The sequence below is a fragment of the Dendropsophus ebraccatus genome, unplaced genomic scaffold (genome assembly GCF_027789765.1).
Source record: "Dendropsophus ebraccatus isolate aDenEbr1 unplaced genomic scaffold, aDenEbr1.pat pat_scaffold_694_ctg1, whole genome shotgun sequence".
Lineage (NCBI taxonomy): Eukaryota > Metazoa > Chordata > Amphibia > Anura > Hylidae > Dendropsophus > Dendropsophus ebraccatus.
Window position 1 is genome coordinate 41,530 of NW_027210293.1, and position 18,213 is coordinate 59,742.

At 49.1% G+C, this 18,213-nt stretch overlaps 40 non-coding genes across 40 annotated transcripts; all 40 read left to right on the forward strand.

Annotated features, from left to right (window-relative positions):
- Positions 1-42: 42 nt before the first annotated feature.
- On the forward strand, positions 43-207 carry LOC138778975 (U1 spliceosomal RNA). The gene has a single exon (XR_011361060.1). It is a non-coding gene; the product is annotated as a U1 spliceosomal RNA (small nuclear RNA).
- Positions 208-496: 289 nt separating this feature from the next.
- Positions 497-661, forward strand: LOC138778976 (U1 spliceosomal RNA). Its single transcript, XR_011361061.1, has one exon. It is a non-coding gene; the product is annotated as a U1 spliceosomal RNA (small nuclear RNA).
- Positions 662-950: 289 nt separating this feature from the next.
- On the forward strand, positions 951-1,115 carry LOC138778977 (U1 spliceosomal RNA). The gene has a single exon (XR_011361062.1). It is a non-coding gene; the product is annotated as a U1 spliceosomal RNA (small nuclear RNA).
- Positions 1,116-1,404: 289 nt separating this feature from the next.
- LOC138778978 (U1 spliceosomal RNA) lies at positions 1,405-1,569 on the forward strand. The gene has a single exon (XR_011361063.1). It is a non-coding gene; the product is annotated as a U1 spliceosomal RNA (small nuclear RNA).
- Positions 1,570-1,860: 291 nt separating this feature from the next.
- On the forward strand, positions 1,861-2,025 carry LOC138778979 (U1 spliceosomal RNA). The gene has a single exon (XR_011361064.1). It is a non-coding gene; the product is annotated as a U1 spliceosomal RNA (small nuclear RNA).
- A 289-nt stretch (positions 2,026-2,314) lies between these two features.
- Positions 2,315-2,479, forward strand: LOC138778980 (U1 spliceosomal RNA). The gene has a single exon (XR_011361065.1). It is a non-coding gene; the product is annotated as a U1 spliceosomal RNA (small nuclear RNA).
- A 290-nt stretch (positions 2,480-2,769) lies between these two features.
- LOC138778981 (U1 spliceosomal RNA) lies at positions 2,770-2,934 on the forward strand. Its single transcript, XR_011361066.1, has one exon. It is a non-coding gene; the product is annotated as a U1 spliceosomal RNA (small nuclear RNA).
- Positions 2,935-3,223: 289 nt separating this feature from the next.
- Positions 3,224-3,388, forward strand: LOC138778982 (U1 spliceosomal RNA). Its single transcript, XR_011361067.1, has one exon. It is a non-coding gene; the product is annotated as a U1 spliceosomal RNA (small nuclear RNA).
- Positions 3,389-3,677: 289 nt separating this feature from the next.
- LOC138778984 (U1 spliceosomal RNA) lies at positions 3,678-3,842 on the forward strand. The gene has a single exon (XR_011361069.1). It is a non-coding gene; the product is annotated as a U1 spliceosomal RNA (small nuclear RNA).
- Positions 3,843-4,131: 289 nt separating this feature from the next.
- Positions 4,132-4,296, forward strand: LOC138778985 (U1 spliceosomal RNA). Its single transcript, XR_011361070.1, has one exon. It is a non-coding gene; the product is annotated as a U1 spliceosomal RNA (small nuclear RNA).
- A 291-nt stretch (positions 4,297-4,587) lies between these two features.
- Positions 4,588-4,752, forward strand: LOC138778986 (U1 spliceosomal RNA). Its single transcript, XR_011361071.1, has one exon. It is a non-coding gene; the product is annotated as a U1 spliceosomal RNA (small nuclear RNA).
- A 290-nt stretch (positions 4,753-5,042) lies between these two features.
- Positions 5,043-5,207, forward strand: LOC138778987 (U1 spliceosomal RNA). Its single transcript, XR_011361072.1, has one exon. It is a non-coding gene; the product is annotated as a U1 spliceosomal RNA (small nuclear RNA).
- A 289-nt stretch (positions 5,208-5,496) lies between these two features.
- On the forward strand, positions 5,497-5,661 carry LOC138778988 (U1 spliceosomal RNA). Its single transcript, XR_011361073.1, has one exon. It is a non-coding gene; the product is annotated as a U1 spliceosomal RNA (small nuclear RNA).
- Positions 5,662-5,949: 288 nt separating this feature from the next.
- LOC138778989 (U1 spliceosomal RNA) lies at positions 5,950-6,114 on the forward strand. The gene has a single exon (XR_011361074.1). It is a non-coding gene; the product is annotated as a U1 spliceosomal RNA (small nuclear RNA).
- Positions 6,115-6,404: 290 nt separating this feature from the next.
- On the forward strand, positions 6,405-6,569 carry LOC138778990 (U1 spliceosomal RNA). Its single transcript, XR_011361075.1, has one exon. It is a non-coding gene; the product is annotated as a U1 spliceosomal RNA (small nuclear RNA).
- Positions 6,570-6,858: 289 nt separating this feature from the next.
- LOC138778991 (U1 spliceosomal RNA) lies at positions 6,859-7,023 on the forward strand. The gene has a single exon (XR_011361076.1). It is a non-coding gene; the product is annotated as a U1 spliceosomal RNA (small nuclear RNA).
- Positions 7,024-7,311: 288 nt separating this feature from the next.
- LOC138778992 (U1 spliceosomal RNA) lies at positions 7,312-7,476 on the forward strand. Its single transcript, XR_011361077.1, has one exon. It is a non-coding gene; the product is annotated as a U1 spliceosomal RNA (small nuclear RNA).
- A 289-nt stretch (positions 7,477-7,765) lies between these two features.
- LOC138778993 (U1 spliceosomal RNA) lies at positions 7,766-7,930 on the forward strand. The gene has a single exon (XR_011361078.1). It is a non-coding gene; the product is annotated as a U1 spliceosomal RNA (small nuclear RNA).
- Positions 7,931-8,219: 289 nt separating this feature from the next.
- Positions 8,220-8,384, forward strand: LOC138778996 (U1 spliceosomal RNA). Its single transcript, XR_011361080.1, has one exon. It is a non-coding gene; the product is annotated as a U1 spliceosomal RNA (small nuclear RNA).
- Positions 8,385-8,673: 289 nt separating this feature from the next.
- Positions 8,674-8,838, forward strand: LOC138778997 (U1 spliceosomal RNA). Its single transcript, XR_011361081.1, has one exon. It is a non-coding gene; the product is annotated as a U1 spliceosomal RNA (small nuclear RNA).
- A 289-nt stretch (positions 8,839-9,127) lies between these two features.
- Positions 9,128-9,292, forward strand: LOC138778998 (U1 spliceosomal RNA). Its single transcript, XR_011361082.1, has one exon. It is a non-coding gene; the product is annotated as a U1 spliceosomal RNA (small nuclear RNA).
- A 289-nt stretch (positions 9,293-9,581) lies between these two features.
- On the forward strand, positions 9,582-9,746 carry LOC138778999 (U1 spliceosomal RNA). Its single transcript, XR_011361083.1, has one exon. It is a non-coding gene; the product is annotated as a U1 spliceosomal RNA (small nuclear RNA).
- Positions 9,747-10,036: 290 nt separating this feature from the next.
- Positions 10,037-10,201, forward strand: LOC138779000 (U1 spliceosomal RNA). Its single transcript, XR_011361084.1, has one exon. It is a non-coding gene; the product is annotated as a U1 spliceosomal RNA (small nuclear RNA).
- A 290-nt stretch (positions 10,202-10,491) lies between these two features.
- On the forward strand, positions 10,492-10,656 carry LOC138778801 (U1 spliceosomal RNA). The gene has a single exon (XR_011360896.1). It is a non-coding gene; the product is annotated as a U1 spliceosomal RNA (small nuclear RNA).
- Positions 10,657-10,945: 289 nt separating this feature from the next.
- On the forward strand, positions 10,946-11,110 carry LOC138778802 (U1 spliceosomal RNA). The gene has a single exon (XR_011360897.1). It is a non-coding gene; the product is annotated as a U1 spliceosomal RNA (small nuclear RNA).
- Positions 11,111-11,399: 289 nt separating this feature from the next.
- On the forward strand, positions 11,400-11,564 carry LOC138778803 (U1 spliceosomal RNA). The gene has a single exon (XR_011360898.1). It is a non-coding gene; the product is annotated as a U1 spliceosomal RNA (small nuclear RNA).
- Positions 11,565-11,854: 290 nt separating this feature from the next.
- LOC138778804 (U1 spliceosomal RNA) lies at positions 11,855-12,019 on the forward strand. The gene has a single exon (XR_011360899.1). It is a non-coding gene; the product is annotated as a U1 spliceosomal RNA (small nuclear RNA).
- Positions 12,020-12,309: 290 nt separating this feature from the next.
- Positions 12,310-12,474, forward strand: LOC138778805 (U1 spliceosomal RNA). Its single transcript, XR_011360900.1, has one exon. It is a non-coding gene; the product is annotated as a U1 spliceosomal RNA (small nuclear RNA).
- A 289-nt stretch (positions 12,475-12,763) lies between these two features.
- Positions 12,764-12,928, forward strand: LOC138778807 (U1 spliceosomal RNA). The gene has a single exon (XR_011360902.1). It is a non-coding gene; the product is annotated as a U1 spliceosomal RNA (small nuclear RNA).
- Positions 12,929-13,217: 289 nt separating this feature from the next.
- On the forward strand, positions 13,218-13,382 carry LOC138778808 (U1 spliceosomal RNA). Its single transcript, XR_011360903.1, has one exon. It is a non-coding gene; the product is annotated as a U1 spliceosomal RNA (small nuclear RNA).
- Positions 13,383-13,672: 290 nt separating this feature from the next.
- Positions 13,673-13,837, forward strand: LOC138778809 (U1 spliceosomal RNA). Its single transcript, XR_011360904.1, has one exon. It is a non-coding gene; the product is annotated as a U1 spliceosomal RNA (small nuclear RNA).
- A 289-nt stretch (positions 13,838-14,126) lies between these two features.
- LOC138778810 (U1 spliceosomal RNA) lies at positions 14,127-14,291 on the forward strand. The gene has a single exon (XR_011360905.1). It is a non-coding gene; the product is annotated as a U1 spliceosomal RNA (small nuclear RNA).
- A 289-nt stretch (positions 14,292-14,580) lies between these two features.
- LOC138778811 (U1 spliceosomal RNA) lies at positions 14,581-14,745 on the forward strand. Its single transcript, XR_011360906.1, has one exon. It is a non-coding gene; the product is annotated as a U1 spliceosomal RNA (small nuclear RNA).
- Positions 14,746-15,034: 289 nt separating this feature from the next.
- LOC138778812 (U1 spliceosomal RNA) lies at positions 15,035-15,199 on the forward strand. The gene has a single exon (XR_011360907.1). It is a non-coding gene; the product is annotated as a U1 spliceosomal RNA (small nuclear RNA).
- Positions 15,200-15,488: 289 nt separating this feature from the next.
- LOC138778815 (U1 spliceosomal RNA) lies at positions 15,489-15,653 on the forward strand. The gene has a single exon (XR_011360908.1). It is a non-coding gene; the product is annotated as a U1 spliceosomal RNA (small nuclear RNA).
- Positions 15,654-15,943: 290 nt separating this feature from the next.
- Positions 15,944-16,108, forward strand: LOC138778816 (U1 spliceosomal RNA). The gene has a single exon (XR_011360909.1). It is a non-coding gene; the product is annotated as a U1 spliceosomal RNA (small nuclear RNA).
- A 290-nt stretch (positions 16,109-16,398) lies between these two features.
- LOC138778892 (U1 spliceosomal RNA) lies at positions 16,399-16,562 on the forward strand. The gene has a single exon (XR_011360982.1). It is a non-coding gene; the product is annotated as a U1 spliceosomal RNA (small nuclear RNA).
- A 291-nt stretch (positions 16,563-16,853) lies between these two features.
- On the forward strand, positions 16,854-17,018 carry LOC138778817 (U1 spliceosomal RNA). Its single transcript, XR_011360910.1, has one exon. It is a non-coding gene; the product is annotated as a U1 spliceosomal RNA (small nuclear RNA).
- A 292-nt stretch (positions 17,019-17,310) lies between these two features.
- Positions 17,311-17,475, forward strand: LOC138778818 (U1 spliceosomal RNA). Its single transcript, XR_011360911.1, has one exon. It is a non-coding gene; the product is annotated as a U1 spliceosomal RNA (small nuclear RNA).
- Positions 17,476-17,766: 291 nt separating this feature from the next.
- LOC138778820 (U1 spliceosomal RNA) lies at positions 17,767-17,931 on the forward strand. Its single transcript, XR_011360914.1, has one exon. It is a non-coding gene; the product is annotated as a U1 spliceosomal RNA (small nuclear RNA).
- Positions 17,932-18,213: the final 282 nt, after the last annotated feature.

The following is an 18,213-nucleotide window of genomic DNA, read 5'->3' on the forward strand; positions in this document are numbered from 1 at the left end:
GGTATGCCAGAGTGGTGACCTTTCTGGCAACCTAACCAACTCATACTTACCTGGCAGAGGAAAGTCTGCGAACACTAAGGTAGCTTTCCCAGGGTGAGGCCTGCCCATTGCACTTTCGGGTGGGTTGACCTCTGCGATTTCCCCAAATGCGGGAAACTCGGCTGCATAATTTCTGGTAGTGGGGGACTGCGTTCGCGCTCTCCCCTGATTTTATTTGGTCAATGATAGATTCTTCTGCTGATCCATGCAGGGAATTAAATTCCATTCCTGGTTTTACCACAACTTTTGCCTTCTTGGATTTCCTCAGTTGTAGTTTGTTTGTGTTTTTTTTTTTTTTTTTAATGGGCGGGGGAGGGTGTCCTGGGAGGAATCCCAGTGCCGTGGGTGCATGCAAATGCCGTGCACTCTGGGAGTTTGGCATGCTCCATCAGGAATTCCTCCTCAAGGTGGAAGAGGTATGCCAGAGTGGTGACCTTTCTGGCAACCTAACCAACTCATACTTACCTGGCAGAGGAAAGTCTGCGAACACTAAGGTAGCTTTCCCAGGGTGAGGCCTGCCCATTGCACTTTCGGGTGGGTTGACCTCTGCGATTTCCCCAAATGCGGGAAACTCGGCTGCATAATTTCTGGTAGTGGGGGACTGCGTTCGCGCTCTCCCCTGATTTTATTTGGTCAATGATAGATTCTTCTGCTGATCCATGCAGGGAATTAAATTCCATTCCTGGTTTTACCACAACTTTTGCCTTCTTGGATTTCCTCAGTTGTAGTTTGTTTGTGTTTTTTTTTTTTTTTTTAATGGGCGGGGGAGGGTGTCCTGGGAGGAATCCCAGTGCCGTGGGTGCATGCAAATGCCGTGCACTCTGGGAGTTTGGCATGCTCCATCAGGAATTCCTCCTCAAGGTGGAAGAGGTATGCCAGAGTGGTGACCTTTCTGGCAACCTAACCAACTCATACTTACCTGGCAGAGGAAAGTCTGCGAACACTAAGGTAGCTTTCCCAGGGTGAGGCCTGCCCATTGCACTTTCGGGTGGGTTGACCTCTGCGATTTCCCCAAATGCGGGAAACTCGGCTGCATAATTTCTGGTAGTGGGGGACTGCGTTCGCGCTCTCCCCTGATTTTATTTGGTCAATGATAGATTCTTCTGCTGATCCATGCAGGGAATTAAATTCCATTCCTGGTTTTACCACAACTTTTGCCTTCTTGGATTTCCTCAGTTGTAGTTTGTTTGTGTTTTTTTTTTTTTTTTTAATGGGCGGGGGAGGGTGTCCTGGGAGGAATCCCAGTGCCGTGGGTGCATGCAAATGCCGTGCACTCTGGGAGTTTGGCATGCTCCATCAGGAATTCCTCCTCAAGGTGGAAGAGGTATGCCAGAGTGGTGACCTTTCTGGCAACCTAACCAACTCATACTTACCTGGCAGAGGAAAGTCTGCGAACACTAAGGTAGCTTTCCCAGGGTGAGGCCTGCCCATTGCACTTTCGGGTGGGTTGACCTCTGCGATTTCCCCAAATGCGGGAAACTCGGCTGCATAATTTCTGGTAGTGGGGGACTGCGTTCGCGCTCTCCCCTGATTTTATTTGGTCAATGATAGATTCTTCTGCTGATCCATGCAGGGAATTAAATTCCATTCCTGGTTTTACCACAACTTTTGCCTTCTTGGATTTCCTCAGTTGTAGTTTGTTTGTTGTGTTTTTTTTTTTTTTTTAATGGGCGGGGGAGGGTGTCCTGGGAGGAATCCCAGTGCCGTGGGTGCATGCAAATGCCGTGCACTCTGGGAGTTTGGCATGCTCCATCAGGAATTCCTCCTCAAGGTGGAAGAGGTATGCCAGAGTGGTGACCTTTCTGGCAACCTAACCAACTCATACTTACCTGGCAGAGGAAAGTCTGCGAACACTAAGGTAGCTTTCCCAGGGTGAGGCCTGCCCATTGCACTTTCGGGTGGGTTGACCTCTGCGATTTCCCCAAATGCGGGAAACTCGGCTGCATAATTTCTGGTAGTGGGGGACTGCGTTCGCGCTCTCCCCTGATTTTATTTGGTCAATGATAGATTCTTCTGCTGATCCATGCAGGGAATTAAATTCCATTCCTGGTTTTACCACAACTTTTGCCTTCTTGGATTTCCTCAGTTGTAGTTTGTTTGTGTTTTTTTTTTTTTTTTTAATGGGCGGGGGAGGGTGTCCTGGGAGGAATCCCAGTGCCGTGGGTGCATGCAAATGCCGTGCACTCTGGGAGTTTGGCATGCTCCATCAGGAATTCCTCCTCAAGGTGGAAGAGGTATGCCAGAGTGGTGACCTTTCTGGCAACCTAACCAACTCATACTTACCTGGCAGAGGAAAGTCTGCGAACACTAAGGTAGCTTTCCCAGGGTGAGGCCTGCCCATTGCACTTTCGGGTGGGTTGACCTCTGCGATTTCCCCAAATGCGGGAAACTCGGCTGCATAATTTCTGGTAGTGGGGGACTGCGTTCGCGCTCTCCCCTGATTTTATTTGGTCAATGATAGATTCTTCTGCTGATCCATGCAGGGAATTAAATTCCATTCCTGGTTTTACCACAACTTTTGCCTTCTTGGATTTCCTCAGTTGTAGTTTGTTTGTGTGTTTTTTTTTTTTTTTTAATGGGCGGGGGAGGGTGTCCTGGGAGGAATCCCAGTGCCGTGGGTGCATGCAAATGCCGTGCACTCTGGGAGTTTGGCATGCTCCATCAGGAATTCCTCCTCAAGGTGGAAGAGGTATGCCAGAGTGGTGACCTTTCTGGCAACCTAACCAACTCATACTTACCTGGCAGAGGAAAGTCTGCGAACACTAAGGTAGCTTTCCCAGGGTGAGGCCTGCCCATTGCACTTTCGGGTGGGTTGACCTCTGCGATTTCCCCAAATGCGGGAAACTCGGCTGCATAATTTCTGGTAGTGGGGGACTGCGTTCGCGCTCTCCCCTGATTTTATTTGGTCAATGATAGATTCTTCTGCTGATCCATGCAGGGAATTAAATTCCATTCCTGGTTTTACCACAACTTTTGCCTTCTTGGATTTCCTCAGTTGTAGTTTGTTTGTGTTTTTTTTTTTTTTTTTAATGGGCGGGGGAGGGTGTCCTGGGAGGAATCCCAGTGCCGTGGGTGCATGCAAATGCCGTGCACTCTGGGAGTTTGGCATGCTCCATCAGGAATTCCTCCTCAAGGTGGAAGAGGTATGCCAGAGTGGTGACCTTTCTGGCAACCTAACCAACTCATACTTACCTGGCAGAGGAAAGTCTGCGAACACTAAGGTAGCTTTCCCAGGGTGAGGCCTGCCCATTGCACTTTCGGGTGGGTTGACCTCTGCGATTTCCCCAAATGCGGGAAACTCGGCTGCATAATTTCTGGTAGTGGGGGACTGCGTTCGCGCTCTCCCCTGATTTTATTTGGTCAATGATAGATTCTTCTGCTGATCCATGCAGGGAATTAAATTCCATTCCTGGTTTTACCACAACTTTTGCCTTCTTGGATTTCCTCAGTTGTAGTTTGTTTGTGTTTTTTTTTTTTTTTTTAATGGGCGGGGGAGGGTGTCCTGGGAGGAATCCCAGTGCCGTGGGTGCATGCAAATGCCGTGCACTCTGGGAGTTTGGCATGCTCCATCAGGAATTCCTCCTCAAGGTGGAAGAGGTATGCCAGAGTGGTGACCTTTCTGGCAACCTAACCAACTCATACTTACCTGGCAGAGGAAAGTCTGCGAACACTAAGGTAGCTTTCCCAGGGTGAGGCCTGCCCATTGCACTTTCGGGTGGGTTGACCTCTGCGATTTCCCCAAATGCGGGAAACTCGGCTGCATAATTTCTGGTAGTGGGGGACTGCGTTCGCGCTCTCCCCTGATTTTATTTGGTCAATGATAGATTCTTCTGCTGATCCATGCAGGGAATTAAATTCCATTCCTGGTTTTACCACAACTTTTGCCTTCTTGGATTTCCTCAGTTGTAGTTTGTTTGTGTTTTTTTTTTTTTTTTTAATGGGCGGGGGAGGGTGTCCTGGGAGGAATCCCAGTGCCGTGGGTGCATGCAAATGCCGTGCACTCTGGGAGTTTGGCATGCTCCATCAGGAATTCCTCCTCAAGGTGGAAGAGGTATGCCAGAGTGGTGACCTTTCTGGCAACCTAACCAACTCATACTTACCTGGCAGAGGAAAGTCTGCGAACACTAAGGTAGCTTTCCCAGGGTGAGGCCTGCCCATTGCACTTTCGGGTGGGTTGACCTCTGCGATTTCCCCAAATGCGGGAAACTCGGCTGCATAATTTCTGGTAGTGGGGGACTGCGTTCGCGCTCTCCCCTGATTTTATTTGGTCAATGATAGATTCTTCTGCTGATCCATGCAGGGAATTAAATTCCATTCCTGGTTTTACCACAACTTTTGCCTTCTTGGATTTCCTCAGTTGTAGTTTGTTTGTTGTGTTTTTTTTTTTTTTTTAATGGGCGGGGGAGGGTGTCCTGGGAGGAATCCCAGTGCCGTGGGTGCATGCAAATGCCGTGCACTCTGGGAGTTTGGCATGCTCCATCAGGAATTCCTCCTCAAGGTGGAAGAGGTATGCCAGAGTGGTGACCTTTCTGGCAACCTAACCAACTCATACTTACCTGGCAGAGGAAAGTCTGCGAACACTAAGGTAGCTTTCCCAGGGTGAGGCCTGCCCATTGCACTTTCGGGTGGGTTGACCTCTGCGATTTCCCCAAATGCGGGAAACTCGGCTGCATAATTTCTGGTAGTGGGGGACTGCGTTCGCGCTCTCCCCTGATTTTATTTGGTCAATTATATATTCTTCTGCTGATCCATGCCGGTAATTAAATTCCATTCCTGGTTTTACCACAACTTTTGCCTTTTTGGTTTTCCTCTGTTGTTGTTTGTTTTTTTTTTTTTTTTTTTTTTTTAATGGGCGGGGGAGGGTGTCCTGGGAGGAATCCCAGTGCCGTGGGTGCATGCAAATGCCGTGCACTCTGGGAGTTTGGCATGCTCCATCAGGAATTCCTCCTCAAGGTGGAAGAGGTATGCCAGAGTGGTGACCTTTCTGGCAACCTAACCAACTCATACTTACCTGGCAGAGGAAAGTCTGCGAACACTAAGGTAGCTTTCCCAGGGTGAGGCCTGCCCATTGCACTTTCGGGTGGGTTGACCTCTGCGATTTCCCCAAATGCGGGAAACTCGGCTGCATAATTTCTGGTAGTGGGGGACTGCGTTCGCGCTCTCCCCTGATTTTATTTGGTCAATGATAGATTCTTCTGCTGATCCATGCAGGGAATTAAATTCCATTCCTGGTTTTACCACAACTTTTGCCTTCTTGGATTTCCTCAGTTGTAGTTTGTTTGTGTTTTTTTTTTTTTTTTTAATGGGCGGGGGAGGGTGTCCTGGGAGGAATCCCAGTGCCGTGGGTGCATGCAAATGCCGTGCACTCTGGGAGTTTGGCATGCTCCATCAGGAATTCCTCCTCAAGGTGGAAGAGGTATGCCAGAGTGGTGACCTTTCTGGCAACCTAACCAACTCATACTTACCTGGCAGAGGAAAGTCTGCGAACACTAAGGTAGCTTTCCCAGGGTGAGGCCTGCCCATTGCACTTTCGGGTGGGTTGACCTCTGCGATTTCCCCAAATGCGGGAAACTCGGCTGCATAATTTCTGGTAGTGGGGGACTGCGTTCGCGCTCTCCCCTGATTTTATTTGGTCAATGATAGATTCTTCTGCTGATCCATGCAGGGAATTAAATTCCATTCCTGGTTTTACCACAACTTTTGCCTTCTTGGATTTCCTCAGTTGTAGTTTGTTTGTGTTTTTTTTTTTTTTTTAATGGGCGGGGGAGGGTGTCCTGGGAGGAATCCCAGTGCCGTGGGTGCATGCAAATGCCGTGCACTCTGGGAGTTTGGCATGCTCCATCAGGAATTCCTCCTCAAGGTGGAAGAGGTATGCCAGAGTGGTGACCTTTCTGGCAACCTAACCAACTCATACTTACCTGGCAGAGGAAAGTCTGCGAACACTAAGGTAGCTTTCCCAGGGTGAGGCCTGCCCATTGCACTTTCGGGTGGGTTGACCTCTGCGATTTCCCCAAATGCGGGAAACTCGGCTGCATAATTTCTGGTAGTGGGGGACTGCGTTCGCGCTCTCCCCTGATTTTATTTGGTCAATGATAGATTCTTCTGCTGATCCATGCAGGGAATTAAATTCCATTCCTGGTTTTACCACAACTTTTGCCTTCTTGGATTTCCTCAGTTGTAGTTTGTTTGTGTTTTTTTTTTTTTTTTTTAATGGGCGGGGGAGGGTGTCCTGGGAGGAATCCCAGTGCCGTGGGTGCATGCAAATGCCGTGCACTCTGGGAGTTTGGCATGCTCCATCAGGAATTCCTCCTCAAGGTGGAAGAGGTATGCCAGAGTGGTGACCTTTCTGGCAACCTAACCAACTCATACTTACCTGGCAGAGGAAAGTCTGCGAACACTAAGGTAGCTTTCCCAGGGTGAGGCCTGCCCATTGCACTTTCGGGTGGGTTGACCTCTGCGATTTCCCCAAATGCGGGAAACTCGGCTGCATAATTTCTGGTAGTGGGGGACTGCGTTCGCGCTCTCCCCTGATTTTATTTGGTCAATGATAGATTCTTCTGCTGATCCATGCAGGGAATTAAATTCCATTCCTGGTTTTACCACAACTTTTGCCTTCTTGGATTTCCTCAGTTGTAGTTTGTTTGTGTTTTTTTTTTTTTTTTTAATGGGCGGGGGAGGGTGTCCTGGGAGGAATCCCAGTGCCGTGGGTGCATGCAAATGCCGTGCACTCTGGGAGTTTGGCATGCTCCATCAGGAATTCCTCCTCAAGGTGGAAGAGGTATGCCAGAGTGGTGACCTTTCTGGCAACCTAACCAACTCATACTTACCTGGCAGAGGAAAGTCTGCGAACACTAAGGTAGCTTTCCCAGGGTGAGGCCTGCCCATTGCACTTTCGGGTGGGTTGACCTCTGCGATTTCCCCAAATGCGGGAAACTCGGCTGCATAATTTCTGGTAGTGGGGGACTGCGTTCGCGCTCTCCCCTGATTTTATTTGGTCAATGATAGATTCTTCTGCTGATCCATGCAGGGAATTAAATTCCATTCCTGGTTTTACCACAACTTTTGCCTTCTTGGATTTCCTCAGTTGTAGTTTGTTTGTGTTTTTTTTTTTTTTTTAATGGGCGGGGGAGGGTGTCCTGGGAGGAATCCCAGTGCCGTGGGTGCATGCAAATGCCGTGCACTCTGGGAGTTTGGCATGCTCCATCAGGAATTCCTCCTCAAGGTGGAAGAGGTATGCCAGAGTGGTGACCTTTCTGGCAACCTAACCAACTCATACTTACCTGGCAGAGGAAAGTCTGCGAACACTAAGGTAGCTTTCCCAGGGTGAGGCCTGCCCATTGCACTTTCGGGTGGGTTGACCTCTGCGATTTCCCCAAATGCGGGAAACTCGGCTGCATAATTTCTGGTAGTGGGGGACTGCGTTCGCGCTCTCCCCTGATTTTATTTGGTCAATGATAGATTCTTCTGCTGATCCATGCAGGGAATTAAATTCCATTCCTGGTTTTACCACAACTTTTGCCTTCTTGGATTTCCTCAGTTGTAGTTTGTTTGTGTTTTTTTTTTTTTTTTTAATGGGCGGGGGAGGGTGTCCTGGGAGGAATCCCAGTGCCGTGGGTGCATGCAAATGCCGTGCACTCTGGGAGTTTGGCATGCTCCATCAGGAATTCCTCCTCAAGGTGGAAGAGGTATGCCAGAGTGGTGACCTTTCTGGCAACCTAACCAACTCATACTTACCTGGCAGAGGAAAGTCTGCGAACACTAAGGTAGCTTTCCCAGGGTGAGGCCTGCCCATTGCACTTTCGGGTGGGTTGACCTCTGCGATTTCCCCAAATGCGGGAAACTCGGCTGCATAATTTCTGGTAGTGGGGGACTGCGTTCGCGCTCTCCCCTGATTTTATTTGGTCAATGATAGATTCTTCTGCTGATCCATGCAGGGAATTAAATTCCATTCCTGGTTTTACCACAACTTTTGCCTTCTTGGATTTCCTCAGTTGTAGTTTGTTTGTGTTTTTTTTTTTTTTTTTAATGGGCGGGGGAGGGTGTCCTGGGAGGAATCCCAGTGCCGTGGGTGCATGCAAATGCCGTGCACTCTGGGAGTTTGGCATGCTCCATCAGGAATTCCTCCTCAAGGTGGAAGAGGTATGCCAGAGTGGTGACCTTTCTGGCAACCTAACCAACTCATACTTACCTGGCAGAGGAAAGTCTGCGAACACTAAGGTAGCTTTCCCAGGGTGAGGCCTGCCCATTGCACTTTCGGGTGGGTTGACCTCTGCGATTTCCCCAAATGCGGGAAACTCGGCTGCATAATTTCTGGTAGTGGGGGACTGCGTTCGCGCTCTCCCCTGATTTTATTTGGTCAATGATAGATTCTTCTGCTGATCCATGCAGGGAATTAAATTCCATTCCTGGTTTTACCACAACTTTTGCCTTCTTGGATTTCCTCAGTTGTAGTTTGTTTGTGTTTTTTTTTTTTTTTTTAATGGGCGGGGGAGGGTGTCCTGGGAGGAATCCCAGTGCCGTGGGTGCATGCAAATGCCGTGCACTCTGGGAGTTTGGCATGCTCCATCAGGAATTCCTCCTCAAGGTGGAAGAGGTATGCCAGAGTGGTGACCTTTCTGGCAACCTAACCAACTCATACTTACCTGGCAGAGGAAAGTCTGCGAACACTAAGGTAGCTTTCCCAGGGTGAGGCCTGCCCATTGCACTTTCGGGTGGGTTGACCTCTGCGATTTCCCCAAATGCGGGAAACTCGGCTGCATAATTTCTGGTAGTGGGGGACTGCGTTCGCGCTCTCCCCTGATTTTATTTGGTCAATGATAGATTCTTCTGCTGATCCATGCAGGGAATTAAATTCCATTCCTGGTTTTACCACAACTTTTGCCTTCTTGGATTTCCTCAGTTGTAGTTTGTTTGTGTTTTTTTTTTTTTTTTTAATGGGCGGGGGAGGGTGTCCTGGGAGGAATCCCAGTGCCGTGGGTGCATGCAAATGCCGTGCACTCTGGGAGTTTGGCATGCTCCATCAGGAATTCCTCCTCAAGGTGGAAGAGGTATGCCAGAGTGGTGACCTTTCTGGCAACCTAACCAACTCATACTTACCTGGCAGAGGAAAGTCTGCGAACACTAAGGTAGCTTTCCCAGGGTGAGGCCTGCCCATTGCACTTTCGGGTGGGTTGACCTCTGCGATTTCCCCAAATGCGGGAAACTCGGCTGCATAATTTCTGGTAGTGGGGGACTGCGTTCGCGCTCTCCCCTGATTTTATTTGGTCAATGATAGATTCTTCTGCTGATCCATGCAGGGAATTAAATTCCATTCCTGGTTTTACCACAACTTTTGCCTTCTTGGATTTCCTCAGTTGTAGTTTGTTTGTGTTTTTTTTTTTTTTTTTAATGGGCGGGGGAGGGTGTCCTGGGAGGAATCCCAGTGCCGTGGGTGCATGCAAATGCCGTGCACTCTGGGAGTTTGGCATGCTCCATCAGGAATTCCTCCTCAAGGTGGAAGAGGTATGCCAGAGTGGTGACCTTTCTGGCAACCTAACCAACTCATACTTACCTGGCAGAGGAAAGTCTGCGAACACTAAGGTAGCTTTCCCAGGGTGAGGCCTGCCCATTGCACTTTCGGGTGGGTTGACCTCTGCGATTTCCCCAAATGCGGGAAACTCGGCTGCATAATTTCTGGTAGTGGGGGACTGCGTTCGCGCTCTCCCCTGATTTTATTTGGTCAATGATAGATTCTTCTGCTGATCCATGCAGGGAATTAAATTCCATTCCTGGTTTTACCACAACTTTTGCCTTCTTGGATTTCCTCAGTTGTAGTTTGTTTGTGTTTTTTTTTTTTTTTTTTAATGGGCGGGGGAGGGTGTCCTGGGAGGAATCCCAGTGCCGTGGGTGCATGCAAATGCCGTGCACTCTGGGAGTTTGGCATGCTCCATCAGGAATTCCTCCTCAAGGTGGAAGAGGTATGCCAGAGTGGTGACCTTTCTGGCAACCTAACCAACTCATACTTACCTGGCAGAGGAAAGTCTGCGAACACTAAGGTAGCTTTCCCAGGGTGAGGCCTGCCCATTGCACTTTCGGGTGGGTTGACCTCTGCGATTTCCCCAAATGCGGGAAACTCGGCTGCATAATTTCTGGTAGTGGGGGACTGCGTTCGCGCTCTCCCCTGATTTTATTTGGTCAATGATAGATTCTTCTGCTGATCCATGCAGGGAATTAAATTCCATTCCTGGTTTTACCACAACTTTTGCCTTCTTGGATTTCCTCAGTTGTAGTTTGTTTGTGTTTTTTTTTTTTTTTTTTAATGGGCGGGGGAGGGTGTCCTGGGAGGAATCCCAGTGCCGTGGGTGCATGCAAATGCCGTGCACTCTGGGAGTTTGGCATGCTCCATCAGGAATTCCTCCTCAAGGTGGAAGAGGTATGCCAGAGTGGTGACCTTTCTGGCAACCTAACCAACTCATACTTACCTGGCAGAGGAAAGTCTGCGAACACTAAGGTAGCTTTCCCAGGGTGAGGCCTGCCCATTGCACTTTCGGGTGGGTTGACCTCTGCGATTTCCCCAAATGCGGGAAACTCGGCTGCATAATTTCTGGTAGTGGGGGACTGCGTTCGCGCTCTCCCCTGATTTTATTTGGTCAATGATAGATTCTTCTGCTGATCCATGCAGGGAATTAAATTCCATTCCTGGTTTTACCACAACTTTTGCCTTCTTGGATTTCCTCAGTTGTAGTTTGTTTGTGTTTTTTTTTTTTTTTTTAATGGGCGGGGGAGGGTGTCCTGGGAGGAATCCCAGTGCCGTGGGTGCATGCAAATGCCGTGCACTCTGGGAGTTTGGCATGCTCCATCAGGAATTCCTCCTCAAGGTGGAAGAGGTATGCCAGAGTGGTGACCTTTCTGGCAACCTAACCAACTCATACTTACCTGGCAGAGGAAAGTCTGCGAACACTAAGGTAGCTTTCCCAGGGTGAGGCCTGCCCATTGCACTTTCGGGTGGGTTGACCTCTGCGATTTCCCCAAATGCGGGAAACTCGGCTGCATAATTTCTGGTAGTGGGGGACTGCGTTCGCGCTCTCCCCTGATTTTATTTGGTCAATGATAGATTCTTCTGCTGATCCATGCAGGGAATTAAATTCCATTCCTGGTTTTACCACAACTTTTGCCTTCTTGGATTTCCTCAGTTGTAGTTTGTTTGTGTTTTTTTTTTTTTTTTTAATGGGCGGGGGAGGGTGTCCTGGGAGGAATCCCAGTGCCGTGGGTGCATGCAAATGCCGTGCACTCTGGGAGTTTGGCATGCTCCATCAGGAATTCCTCCTCAAGGTGGAAGAGGTATGCCAGAGTGGTGACCTTTCTGGCAACCTAACCAACTCATACTTACCTGGCAGAGGAAAGTCTGCGAACACTAAGGTAGCTTTCCCAGGGTGAGGCCTGCCCATTGCACTTTCGGGTGGGTTGACCTCTGCGATTTCCCCAAATGCGGGAAACTCGGCTGCATAATTTCTGGTAGTGGGGGACTGCGTTCGCGCTCTCCCCTGATTTTATTTGGTCAATGATAGATTCTTCTGCTGATCCATGCAGGGAATTAAATTCCATTCCTGGTTTTACCACAACTTTTGCCTTCTTGGATTTCCTCAGTTGTAGTTTGTTTGTGTTTTTTTTTTTTTTTTTTAATGGGCGGGGGAGGGTGTCCTGGGAGGAATCCCAGTGCCGTGGGTGCATGCAAATGCCGTGCACTCTGGGAGTTTGGCATGCTCCATCAGGAATTCCTCCTCAAGGTGGAAGAGGTATGCCAGAGTGGTGACCTTTCTGGCAACCTAACCAACTCATACTTACCTGGCAGAGGAAAGTCTGCGAACACTAAGGTAGCTTTCCCAGGGTGAGGCCTGCCCATTGCACTTTCGGGTGGGTTGACCTCTGCGATTTCCCCAAATGCGGGAAACTCGGCTGCATAATTTCTGGTAGTGGGGGACTGCGTTCGCGCTCTCCCCTGATTTTATTTGGTCAATGATAGATTCTTCTGCTGATCCATGCAGGGAATTAAATTCCATTCCTGGTTTTACCACAACTTTTGCCTTCTTGGATTTCCTCAGTTGTAGTTTGTTTGTGTTTTTTTTTTTTTTTTTTAATGGGCGGGGGAGGGTGTCCTGGGAGGAATCCCAGTGCCGTGGGTGCATGCAAATGCCGTGCACTCTGGGAGTTTGGCATGCTCCATCAGGAATTCCTCCTCAAGGTGGAAGAGGTATGCCAGAGTGGTGACCTTTCTGGCAACCTAACCAACTCATACTTACCTGGCAGAGGAAAGTCTGCGAACACTAAGGTAGCTTTCCCAGGGTGAGGCCTGCCCATTGCACTTTCGGGTGGGTTGACCTCTGCGATTTCCCCAAATGCGGGAAACTCGGCTGCATAATTTCTGGTAGTGGGGGACTGCGTTCGCGCTCTCCCCTGATTTTATTTGGTCAATGATAGATTCTTCTGCTGATCCATGCAGGGAATTAAATTCCATTCCTGGTTTTACCACAACTTTTGCCTTCTTGGATTTCCTCAGTTGTAGTTTGTTTGTGTTTTTTTTTTTTTTTTTAATGGGCGGGGGAGGGTGTCCTGGGAGGAATCCCAGTGCCGTGGGTGCATGCAAATGCCGTGCACTCTGGGAGTTTGGCATGCTCCATCAGGAATTCCTCCTCAAGGTGGAAGAGGTATGCCAGAGTGGTGACCTTTCTGGCAACCTAACCAACTCATACTTACCTGGCAGAGGAAAGTCTGCGAACACTAAGGTAGCTTTCCCAGGGTGAGGCCTGCCCATTGCACTTTCGGGTGGGTTGACCTCTGCGATTTCCCCAAATGCGGGAAACTCGGCTGCATAATTTCTGGTAGTGGGGGACTGCGTTCGCGCTCTCCCCTGATTTTATTTGGTCAATGATAGATTCTTCTGCTGATCCATGCAGGGAATTAAATTCCATTCCTGGTTTTACCACAACTTTTGCCTTCTTGGATTTCCTCAGTTGTAGTTTGTTTGTGTTTTTTTTTTTTTTTTTAATGGGCGGGGGAGGGTGTCCTGGGAGGAATCCCAGTGCCGTGGGTGCATGCAAATGCCGTGCACTCTGGGAGTTTGGCATGCTCCATCAGGAATTCCTCCTCAAGGTGGAAGAGGTATGCCAGAGTGGTGACCTTTCTGGCAACCTAACCAACTCATACTTACCTGGCAGAGGAAAGTCTGCGAACACTAAGGTAGCTTTCCCAGGGTGAGGCCTGCCCATTGCACTTTCGGGTGGGTTGACCTCTGCGATTTCCCCAAATGCGGGAAACTCGGCTGCATAATTTCTGGTAGTGGGGGACTGCGTTCGCGCTCTCCCCTGATTTTATTTGGTCAATGATAGATTCTTCTGCTGATCCATGCAGGGAATTAAATTCCATTCCTGGTTTTACCACAACTTTTGCCTTCTTGGATTTCCTCAGTTGTAGTTTGTTTGTGTTTTTTTTTTTTTTTTTTAATGGGCGGGGGAGGGTGTCCTGGGAGGAATCCCAGTGCCGTGGGTGCATGCAAATGCCGTGCACTCTGGGAGTTTGGCATGCTCCATCAGGAATTCCTCCTCAAGGTGGAAGAGGTATGCCAGAGTGGTGACCTTTCTGGCAACCTAACCAACTCATACTTACCTGGCAGAGGAAAGTCTGCGAACACTAAGGTAGCTTTCCCAGGGTGAGGCCTGCCCATTGCACTTTCGGGTGGGTTGACCTCTGCGATTTCCCCAAATGCGGGAAACTCGGCTGCATAATTTCTGGTAGTGGGGGACTGCGTTCGCGCTCTCCCCTGATTTTATTTGGTCAATGATAGATTCTTCTGCTGATCCATGCAGGGAATTAAATTCCATTCCTGGTTTTACCACAACTTTTGCCTTCTTGGATTTCCTCAGTTGTAGTTTGTTTGTGTTTTTTTTTTTTTTTTTAATGGGCGGGGGAGGGTGTCCTGGGAGGAATCCCAGTGCCGTGGGTGCATGCAAATGCCGTGCACTCTGGGAGTTTGGCATGCTCCATCAGGAATTCCTCCTCAAGGTGGAAGAGGTATGCCAGAGTGGTGACCTTTCTGGCAACCTAACCAACTCATACTTACCTGGCAGAGGAAAGTCTGCGAACACTAAGGTAGCTTTCCCAGGGTGAGGCCTGCCCATTGCACTTTCGGGTGGGTTGACCTCTGCGATTTCCCCAAATGCGGGAAACTCGGCTGCATAATTTCTGGTAGTGGGGGACTGCGTTCGCGCTCTCCCCTGATTTTATTTGGTCAATGATAGATTCTTCTGCTGATCCATGCAGGGAATTAAATTCCATTCCTGGTTTTACCACAACTTTTGCCTTCTTGGATTTCCTCAGTTGTAGTTTGTTTGTGTTTTTTTTTTTTTTTTTAATGGGCGGGGGAGGGTGTCCTGGGAGGAATCCCAGTGCCGTGGGTGCATGCAAATGCCGTGCACTCTGGGAGTTTGGCATGCTCCATCAGGAATTCCTCCTCAAGGTGGAAGAGGTATGCCAGAGTGGTGACCTTTCTGGCAACCTAACCAACTCATACTTACCTGGCAGAGGAAAGTCTGCGAACACTAAGGTAGCTTTCCCAGGGTGAGGCCTGCCCATTGCACTTTCGGGTGGGTTGACCTCTGCGATTTCCCCAAATGCGGGAAACTCGGCTGCATAATTTCTGGTAGTGGGGGACTGCGTTCGCGCTCTCCCCTGATTTTATTTGGTCAATGATAGATTCTTCTGCTGATCCATGCAGGGAATTAAATTCCATTCCTGGTTTTACCACAACTTTTGCCTTCTTGGATTTCCTCAGTTGTAGTTTGTTTGTGTTTTTTTTTTTTTTTTTAATGGGCGGGGGAGGGTGTCCTGGGAGGAATCCCAGTGCCGTGGGTGCATGCAAATGCCGTGCACTCTGGGAGTTTGGCATGCTCCATCAGGAATTCCTCCTCAAGGTGGAAGAGGTATGCCAGAGTGGTGACCTTTCTGGCAACCTAACCAACTCATACTTACCTGGCAGAGGAAAGTCTGCGAACACTAAGGTAGCTTTCCCAGGGTGAGGCCTGCCCATTGCACTTTCGGGTGGGTTGACCTCTGCGATTTCCCCAAATGCGGGAAACTCGGCTGCATAATTTCTGGTAGTGGGGGACTGCGTTCGCGCTCTCCCCTGATTTTATTTGGTCAATGATAGATTCTTCTGCTGATCCATGCAGGGAATTAAATTCCATTCCTGGTTTTACCACAACTTTTGCCTTCTTGGATTTCCTCAGTTGTAGTTTGTTTGTGTTTTTTTTTTTTTTTTTAATGGGCGGGGGAGGGTGTCCTGGGAGGAATCCCAGTGCCGTGGGTGCATGCAAATGCCGTGCACTCTGGGAGTTTGGCATGCTCCATCAGGAATTCCTCCTCAAGGTGGAAGAGGTATGCCAGAGTGGTGACCTTTCTGGCAACCTAACCAACTCATACTTACCTGGCAGAGGAAAGTCTGCGAACACTAAGGTAGCTTTCCCAGGGTGAGGCCTGCCCATTGCACTTTCGGGTGGGTTGACCTCTGCGATTTCCCCAAATGCGGGAAACTCGGCTGCATAATTTCTGGTAGTGGGGGACTGCGTTCGCGCTCTCCCCTGATTTTATTTGGTCAATGATAGATTCTTCTGCTGATCCATGCAGGGAATTAAATTCCATTCCTGGTTTTACCACAACTTTTGCCTTCTTGGATTTCCTCAGTTGTAGTTTGTTTGTGTTTTTTTTTTTTTTTTTTAATGGGCGGGGGAGGGTGTCCTGGGAGGAATCCCAGTGCCGTGGGTGCATGCAAATGCCGTGCACTCTGGGAGTTTGGCATGCTCCATCAGGAATTCCTCCTCAAGGTGGAAGAGGTATGCCAGAGTGGTGACCTTTCTGGCAACCTAACCAACTCATACTTACCTGGCAGAGGAAAGTCTGCGAACACTAAGGTAGCTTTCCCAGGGTGAGGCCTGCCCATTGCACTTTCGGGTGGGTTGACCTCTGCGATTTCCCCAAATGCGGGAAACTCGGCTGCATAATTTCTGGTAGTGGGGGACTGCGTTCGCGCTCTCCCCTGATTTTATTTGGTCAATGATAGATTCTTCTGCTGATCCATGCAGGGAATTAAATTCCATTCCTGGTTTTACCACAACTTTTGCCTTCTTGGATTTCCTCAGTTGTAGTTTGTTTGTGTTTTTTTTTTTTTTTTTTAATGGGCGGGGGAGGGTGTCCTGGGAGGAATCCCAGTGCCGTGGGTGCATGCAAATGCCGTGCACTCTGGGAGTTTGGCATGCTCCATCAGGAATTCCTCCTCAAGGTGGAAGAGGTATGCCAGAGTGGTGACCTTTCTGGCAACCTAACCAACTCATACTTACCTGGCAGAGGAAAGTCTGCGAACACTAAGGTAGCTTTCCCAGGGTGAGGCCTGCCCATTGCACTTTCGGGTGGGTTGACCTCTGCGATTTCCCCAAATGCGGGAAACTCGGCTGCATAATTTCTGGTAGTGGGGACTGCGTTCGCGCTCTCCCCTGATTTTATTTGGTCAATGATAGATTCTTCTGCTGATCCATGCAGGGAATTAAATTCCATTCCTGGTTTTACCACAACTTTTGCCTTCTTGGATTTCCTCAGTTGTAGTTTGTTTGTGTTTTTTTTTTTTTTTTTTTAATGGGCGGGGGAGGGTGTCCTGGGAGGAATCCCAGTGCCGTGGGTGCATGCAAATGCCGTGCACTCTGGGAGTTTGGCATGCTCCATCAGGAATTCCTCCTCAAGGTGGAAGAGGTATGCCAGAGTGGTGACCTTTCTGGCAACCTAACCAACTCATACTTACCTGGCAGAGGAAAGTCTGCGAACACTAAGGTAGCTTTCCCAGGGTGAGGCCTGCCCATTGCACTTTCGGGTGGGTTGACCTCTGCGATTTCCCCAAATGCGGGAAACTCGGCTGCATAATTTCTGGTAGTGGGGGACTGCGTTCGCGCTCTCCCCTGATTTTATTTGGTCAATGATAGATTCTTCTGCTGATCCATGCAGGGAATTAAATTCCATTCCTGGTTTTACCACAACTTTTGCCTTCTTGGATTTCCTCAGTTGTAGTTTGTTTGTTTGTGTTTTTTTTTTTTTTTTAATGGGCGGGGGAGGGTGTCCTGGGAGGAATCCCAGTGCCGTGGGTGCATGCAAATGCCGTGCACTCTGGGAGTTTGGCATGCTCCATCAGGAATTCCTCCTCAAGGTGGAAGAGGTATGCCAGAGTGGTGACCTTTCTGGCAACCTAACCAACTCATACTTACCTGGCAGAGGAAAGTCTGCGAACACTAAGGTAGCTTTCCCAGGGTGAGGCCTGCCCATTGCACTTTCGGGTGGGTTGACCTCTGCGATTTCCCCAAATGCGGGAAACTCGGCTGCATAATTTCTGGTAGTGGGGGACTGCGTTCGCGCTCTCCCCTGATTTTATTTGGTCAATGATAGATTCTTCTGCTGATCCATGCAGGGAATTAAATTCCATTCCTGGTTTTACCACAACTTTTGCCTTCTTGGATTTCCTCAGTTGTAGTTTGTTTGTTGTGTTTTTTTTTTTTTTTTAATGGGCGGGGGAGGGTGTCCTGGGAGGAATCCCAGTGCCGTGGGTGCATGCAAATGCCGTGCACTCTGGGAGTTTGGCATGCTCCATCAGGAATTCCTCCTCAAGGTGGAAGAGGTATGCCAGAGTGGTGACCTTTCTGGCAACCTAACCAACTCATACTTACCTGGCAGAGGAAAGTCTGCGAACACTAAGGTAGCTTTCCCAGGGTGAGGCCTGCCCATTGCACTTTCGGGTGGGTTGACCTCTGCGATTTCCCCAAATGCGGGAAACTCGGCTGCATAATTTCTGGTAGTGGGGGACTGCGTTCGCGCTCTCCCCTGATTTTATTTGGTCAATGATAGATTCTTCTGCTGATCCATGCAGGGAATTAAATTCCATTCCTGGTTTTACCACAACTTTTGCCTTCTTGGATTTCCTCAGTTGTAGTTTGTTTGTGTGTTTTTTTTTTTTTTTTAATGGGCGGGGGAGGGTGTCCTGGGAGGAATCCCAGTGCCGTGGGTGCATGCAAATGCCGTGCACTCTGGGAGTTTGGCATGCTCCATCAGGAATTCCTCCTCAAGGTGGAAGAGGTATGCCAGAGTGGTGACCTTTCTGGCAACCTA